Here is a 7,866-nt window from a genome sequence, read left to right as displayed (position 1 = left end):
TAACGAGGCTGACGGATTCATGTTATATAGATGGGAAGATCCCACAATACAGAGTCGGTTCAGTATTACAAGATCTGGACGAACAAGGAAACTAGAAAGAGTCCGAACCAACTACTAAAACGTAGCTAGAGTCCTGATACAAGACGTAATTTAACATCCTCCCTTAATCACAACCTTGACAAGTTGAGCTTACGCTTGAATGACTCAAAACTTCTAGTAGGCAAAGCTTTTGTAAGACCATCTGCAATCTGATCCCTTGAATGTACAAATCTTATCTCCAGCTGTTTGTTGGCAACTCTTTCTCTGACGAAATGAAAGTCTATCTCAATGTGTTTTGTTCTTGCATGGAAGACTGGATTTGCAGAAAGATATGTGGCACCAAGATTGTCACACCATAGACATGGAGACTGAGTTTGCCTTACACCAAGTTCCTTAAGCATAGACTGCACCCAAATAATTTCCGCTGTAGCATTAGCCAAAGCCTTATACTCTGCTTCTGTACTTGACCTTGAGACAGTAGCTTGTTTCTTTGCACACCAGGAGATCAAATTTGGCCCATAAAATATTGCAAATCCTCCGGTTGACCTTCTATCATCTGGACAACCTGCCCAGTCTGAATCAGAAAAAGCACTGAAAAGTGTGGAAGATGACTTGTTGAACGTTAGGCCAATGTCTGGAGCATTTTTCACATATCTTAAGATACGCTTTGCAGCTGTACAATGAGCTGTAGTAGGTGCATGAAGAAACTGACACACTTTATTCACAACAAAGGAAATATCAGGACTTGTAAGAGTCAAGTACTGAAGGGCACCTACTATACTTCTGTATCTGATGCTATCCTCTTGATTCAAGAGCTCTCCTTCTGCAAGTGACAACTGTTCTGTACTGGACAAAGGTGTTGGTGATGGTTTGCAAGCTTGCATGCCAACTCTAGTCAGAAGATCAGTTGCATATTTTTCCTGAGAAAGATGAAGACCTTCTCTAGTTTTCTTCACTTCAATGCCAAGGAAGAAGTGCAAGTCTCCTAAATCCTTGAGAGCAAATTCTGAGTTTAGATCTTTTAGCAGCCCTGTCACTGCCTCATTTGATAAGCTTGTAACAATGATATCATCAACATATATAAGCACAAATATAGATGTATTTGACTTATTATAAATAAACAAGGAAGTATCAGACTTGGAAGGAGCAAAACCAAGTTTTTGTAGCTTTAAACTCAACCAAGAATACCAAGCCCTCGGAGCTTGCTTCAGACCATACAGTGCTTTGTCAAGTTTGCACACATGAAAAGGTGCATTTCTGTCCTCAATCCAGGTGGTTGTTTCATATACACTTCCTCTTCCAGAACACCATGAAGAAATGCATTCTGCACATCTAGCTGTCTCAGACTCCAGCCCCTGGACACATCAATAGATAGGACAAGACGGATGGTAGCAGCTTTAACAACTGGACTAAATGTGTCCTCATAATCGATGCCATATCTTTGTTTGAAACCTTTAGCAACGAGTCTGGCCTTATAACGGTCTATAGTTCCATCCGACTTCTTCTTAATCCTGTAAACCCACTTGCAGTCGATCAAATTTTTACCTCTCTGTGGGGGTACCAAATGCCATGTTTTATTTTTCTGAAGTGCCAAATATTCCTCCTTCATAGCCTTTTTCCACCACGTGTCACCAAATGCTTCCTCAAGATTAACTGGTTCTCCTGTTGAACATGCTAAGCCAAATTTAGTAATATGCTTGTAATTTACGGGTTTGATCACTCCCTTTTGTAGCCGTGTACGTGCTAGTTCAGAAGGAGCAACAGAAATAGCTGGCATAGAAGATCCTGGAGCATGCACAGCTGATCGGGGCAGCTCCACCGATCCTTCGATGTCCCCTGCAGCGCCCGATCCCGAGGGAATCTCGCTAGACGACGGAGACAGGCATGGATCTTCTGTGGCCAAGGCTGTAACATATTGCTGCAGAATATGCATAGAAGATCCCGGCTCCTCGTGACGAGCCAACGATCCCGCATCTGGCGCAGCGCATCCACTGGACCCGACAGGACCTATCATGGGCTCCAAGATGGGCCCTGAACGGGCTGAGGGAATGGCAGCCCGCTGAGTGTACACCCGCGGTTCGTCCGTGAAGCGCGAGACGACCTGAGGGAGGCCGTGACGCCGCGTGTCAGATGGAGATTGGCGCGGTCCAGCGCTGGCGGTCTGCTCGAGATTGGTTTCTGCTCGCAAGGAAGATTCTTCTTCCTGCTGCTGCTGAAATCCCGAGATGGATTCTGCGCCAGTCCTATTCCCTGGTGGAACACACATGCGATAATGCTGATTTTGGACCAGATTTGAACCATTTTCTGCACCGTTTCTTTCTGCATATGTGGTATATGTTCCTGTAGTATCTGCAACATCATGCAACTCATAACCAGAGTCAGCAGAGTTAGTCAATTGATCATTCAAATTATCATCACCCCCTTGACCAATGCCGGTTAAGTGAGATGGAAGAAGCAATATTTCTTTGCGAAGAAGAGCACCAGCATTAGGATGAAGGTGTTCAAAAGGAAAAACTGTCTCGTCAAAGACAACATCACGAGAAATATAGGCACGTCCGGTAGGAACATCAAGACACTTAACTCCCTTGTGTTGGGCACTATAACCGAAAAAAAACGCACTGTTTGGAACGAAACATGAGTTTTCAATTATTGTATGGACGAAGATTAGGCCAACATGCACATCCGAAAATACGAAGGGGTGTATAATCTGGTTTGACATGAAAAAGTCTTTCTAATGGTGTTTCATTCTGGATAACACGACTAGGGAGCATGTTGATAAGATGAACAACAGTGAGGAAAGCTTCATCCCAAAATTTTAACGGCATGGAAGCACCGGCTAGAAGGGCTAGACCTATGTCAACAATGTGTCGATGCTTGCGTTCGGCAGAACCATTTTGTTGATGAGCATGAGGGCATGAGACATGATGAGAAATACCAATTTGCTGGAAAAAGGAATTTAACTTCTCATATTCGCCACCCCAATCAGATTGGACGGCAATAATTTTATGATCAAATTTGCGTTCAACAAGTGCTTGAAATTTATGAAAAACTTGAAATACATCGGACCGTTTTTTGAGAAGATAGATCCACGTGTATTTGCTATAATCATCAATGAAACTAACATAATAAGTATGACGACCAACAGAAGTAGGGGCAGGACCCCACACATCAGAAAAGATAAGTTGCAATGGCTGAGTAGAAATACTAGTGGAAATAGGATATGGCAACTGATGAGACTTAGCTCTCTGACATGAATCACAAATAGTGTCACTACTATGCTCACCAACAAACGGGAGCTTATTATTTCTAAGAACTTGTTGAACTACAATAAATGAAGGATGTCCTAAACGTGCATGCCACCGCTCCGATGAAAGTTTAATGATTCCATATGCTTGTTTATTTGAGCTTCTAAACCGGGGAATCAACGGATATATTCCTTGTATGCATCTACCTCGATGAAGAATTTTCCTCGTGACCTGATCCCGAATCAAAAAGAAATAGGGATGAAATTCTAAAAATACTTTGTTATCAAGGGCAATGCGATGAACAGAGAGTAAGTTCTTCGAGGCACGAGGTATATGCAAAAAATTTCTAAGATGTATATCTTTGTGTGGGGTTTTGATAATAGAATGACCAATATGACTTATCCGCATACCTGTCCCGTTGGCGGTGTGGACTTGATCATGGCCGTGGTATTTCTCATGCATAGTCACTTTTTCTAGCTCGCTAGTGATGTGATCTGTAGCACCGCTGTCAACATACCAATTTGTATCGACTCCATAAGAGCCATCTGCAGCTGTAGCAACTCGTTTTCTTTGATAATTGTTGTCCTCGGCATAGCGCCAGTTGCAATCCTTGGCAATATGATTAGTTTTCTTGCATATTTGGCAGGGCCCAAACTCATCAAATTCATGCCCACGCGATGTATTGTTGTTACCAGATTGTCCTCCTTGGCGGCCCCTATTGTTGGAGTAGAAGGGACGACCATTGCCGGAGCAGTTGTTACCACCACCACCGTTGTAGCCACCATAGCCAGAGCTGCCTCCTTGCTGGTTGTTGTAGCCACCACCTGCTCCTTGCTGGTAGCCGCCACCGTGCTGATTGTAGTTGTTGCCGCCGCCGCGTTGTCCACCATAGTTGTTGCGCGGTTGGCCACGGTTGCCCTTGGGACCACGACCACCACGTGAAGCAGCATTAGCTGAGGACTTGAAATTGCCGGCGGTGCCCTGGAACAGCTCCACCCTCTGATCGAAGTTGGACATGAGGGCAAAGAGGGTGTCGAGGGAGACGAGCTCGGTGCGGACGTCAAGGGCGGAAATCAGCGGCTGGTACTCCATATCCAGCCCGGAGAGGATGTGAGACATCAGCTCTTCGTCACCGAGAGGACTGCCAGCAGCCGCTAGCTCATCAGCCAGCGACCTCATATGGGCAAAGTAAGTTGCCACGTTCTGGTTTCCCTTCTGCGCATTGGTGAGGGCGACCCGAAGATTATTTATCTTGCTGCGTGATGTAGACAAGAACATGTTGGCGAGGTAGGTCCAGAGGCCATGCGTCGTGGGGATCGACACCACTTGGATTAGTACCTCGTTTGTCAGATCATTGAGAAGATACCCAAGCACGAGCTGGTCTTGGCGAACCCAGATCGCGTGCTCGGGGTTTGGCGTGGTGATGTCCTTGCCGTCCTTGTCCTTGGAGGCGAGAACCTTGGGTGGCTCGGCATCTGATCCATCGAGGAGACCAGAGGCCGGCGCTGCGAACCTGCGGAAGGATCTGCACGCGCCAGAGGATATAATTCTGTCGGGTAAGTTTTTCTGTAACCTAGGTGGAAAGCACAGCGGTGGAGGAAGAAGACGCCATGGCTGGGTGGAGGTTTTGGTGTATCGGGGTGTTTGCTAGATGCGATGGAAGAGCCTCGCTCTGATTACCATGAAAGTTTGGATCGAACGTCTTGCCTAACGAGGCTGACGGCTTCATCTTATATACTCCCTCCGTTCCGAAATACTTGTCGTAGAGTTGTCTAGATACAGAGGTATCTAGCACTAAAATGAGTCAAGATACATCCGTATTTAGACAAATCCAAGACAAGTAATTCGGAACGGAGGGAGTAGATGGGAAGATCCCACGATACAGAGTCGGTTCAGTATTACAAGATTTGGACGAACAAGGAAACTAGAAAGAGTCCGAACCAACTACTAAAACGTAGCTAGAGGCCCGATACAAGACGTAATTTAACAGTGCATGCCAGCAAGATAAATATAGTGCTTTCAGGTAGTAATTAAGGTGAACTTCACCAATCATGACCATGAAATACTTTACATGATCACACACCATCAGACAACAATTTTAATGTACAAAAGAAAAGATTCATGAGAGTTAGAAACACCACCATTCAGCTCTCTTTGTAGATACATACACACGTTGATAGATAGAACAAGACATTGACACGTCAAATGTATTGTACTCACTTACAGGAAGATAAGGTGCCGAAGGTAGACAGAATACCACTTCTGAATTAAGCATGACATTAAAAGAAAAATTATCTCTGGGGAGTAGAGATGAAGAACAAACAGCGAAAGCACTTGCCTGGCTGCTCCACAGCAGCTACATACCACTTTGCCTGTTCGTGGATCAGGAAGAAGGCAAATGAGTTTAAGTCCATGAATTAATATTTCAGATAAAACAAAAAAAGAGAGTAATGTTCGAAAGCTATCCGGTGCCGCTGGATCTATCATAGTGCACACACTGAAAAAGTACATCTACGAACCCCTAATTTATAAAGTCGAAATGATCCAGCAAAGCAAGTGGGAGCTCTTGTAGATGGCGTTGCAGAGAGAGTAGCGCAAGGAAGCTCTGCATCTCATGCCGTCTCCAGCCCTGAATGTCATCCCTGCAACTGTCACACTGAATTAACTGCACTGCCGATTTCCCTTTTCGGGAGAATTCATCAGATCGAATCATAGTTTTAAACTAGGAAAAAGGCCCGTGCGTTGCAACGGGGCGTACTTAATCTAGGAAAAAAGTGCATGACAATGAGTCACACATAATTTAGTCGTTCAACATCAATCGTGTGACCATATCTAATATATGCGTTAAGATTCCTCATGTATATCTTCTTGTTCTCTCACCCTCTCTGGTGGCACTTAGCCTAGTGCCAATGACATGGTCCATTCTGAAGCCATTTCATGGTATAACATTAGCTACCATCGACTCATATGATGCATGCACCCAGGATATATATTTCTTCTTCTTATTCCACCCACGAGATTTAACGATGTTATCAAGATAGCTTGTCAGCCAACATGGATGTACATTGCACACGACGAAAAGCAGTAATTATGTTCATATCTAAACGGTCTTATATTTCTTTACAGAGGGAGTATATTCTATGTAGAATAAAAATGACCAAGAATCGAAGCTTATTACTCAGTACACTTATCTTGTTACAAGCTAATCCCGTGTCATTATAGAACTTGGTAGAGTTTAGTAACACTTTGATGGAAAAATGATCAACCAAATGATCTGCATGAGCAGACTACCTTATCAGAAATGAGTACATGACTCTCCTTCCTTGCTGCTGGTAGCTTATAACGCTAATACAGCATACTAAACTCAACTCAATCAAGGTAATATGTATGCTCCCCTCTGAAACACGCCCTTAACTACTGAAGAAAAATAAGAAATAGTAGTCAGCTTCATGCAAAAAATCTTGACGAAAAAGAAGAAATAACAATCAGCTCCATGTAAAAAAAATTATGCTGCAGTGTAATAGAAACATAATTAAGTTACAGAAGGCTGACCAGCTATTCCTGTCCACTAAGCAAATCTGTAGCACTGTCAACCAGAAGCATTGCACAATGCTAAACTTAACATATGTATACCACACCGTTCATCCAAACCTATTTCAGCAAAAGAAAGATCTATTATTTTAGTTTTACATAATTTTTGTAAGCAAACAAAATTGTTGGAAGTGTTGCCGTGCAATGTCAGCTCTACATGGACCGAATAAACCACAGTAAGCTGATGTTAGCTATCATAGGAAAATTGCCCGTGATAATAGAGGTTCAAACTGTAGAAGGAAACACTTGACTGGAGGAGAGAAGAATAGTGATAAAAATGAGTAGTAGTAATTACTAACTGGATCTTACGTGATTGGTTCCCCACCCCATCCCCTCCTCGCTCTCGCTCTCGCGTCGCCCCCCCGCGGGCGGCCGGCCGCGCACCTCTCTCTCCCGCCTCCAGCCTCCCTCTCCCCTTCCTCCCCGCCACTGTCGCTGGCGCCCGCGGCCGGCCTGGCCCCGGGGTCGCTGGTGGCGGCGGCCTTCCTGCCCTTCCCCTCCCGGTGGCTCCGGCGCGGGGCGGAGTTGCACCGAGGGGTGCTCCTAGGCGGCGGCGGTCCAGCTGGCGGCGGGGTTCCTTGTCGCAGAGCAGGCGGGCGGCTGGGCGGCGGCGCCGTCGTTGGCGGCGGGGTGGCGTTGTGGCTCGTCCTGGCGGCGGCGCTCGGCCCAGATCTCGGCCCTACGGGGCCCATCTGGGCCTGGGCGGGCCGGCGGCGGGGCTGGTTGGCGGCGTGATTCCCGGGATGCAGGGGAGAGGCGTTGCACGACGGGGGCTGGCGGCACCGATGCCAGCTTGCTGCAGCATGGCCGGCGGGGCTTAGCGGGCCCGTTTCGGGCCTGGCCGGGCCAGGGGTGGCCTGGTATGCCCCGCTGCCGTGTCCGGTCGGCTACCGCGACAGTGCCGGAGGCACGACTTCTCGCACGACGGCGGTGGAGGTGGTTCCCTTCCGCTCGGCATTGTTGTTGTTGATGAAGCTATGTACCTAGGGTA

General features: G+C 46.3%; 1 pseudogene; it reads right to left on the bottom strand.

Annotated features, from left to right (window-relative positions):
* Nucleotides 1–4,285: 4,285 nt before the first annotated feature.
* LOC123155173 (uncharacterized) lies at nucleotides 4,286–4,424 on the bottom strand (annotated as a pseudogene).
* Between the last annotated feature and the right edge of the window lie 3,442 nt (nucleotides 4,425–7,866).

Source organism: Triticum aestivum, chromosome 7A (genome assembly GCF_018294505.1).
Source record: "Triticum aestivum cultivar Chinese Spring chromosome 7A, IWGSC CS RefSeq v2.1, whole genome shotgun sequence".
NCBI classification, from domain to species: Eukaryota; Viridiplantae; Streptophyta; class Magnoliopsida; order Poales; family Poaceae; genus Triticum; species Triticum aestivum.
Note: the sequence above shows the minus strand (reverse complement) of the source record. Positions and strands in the feature narration are given on the sequence as shown.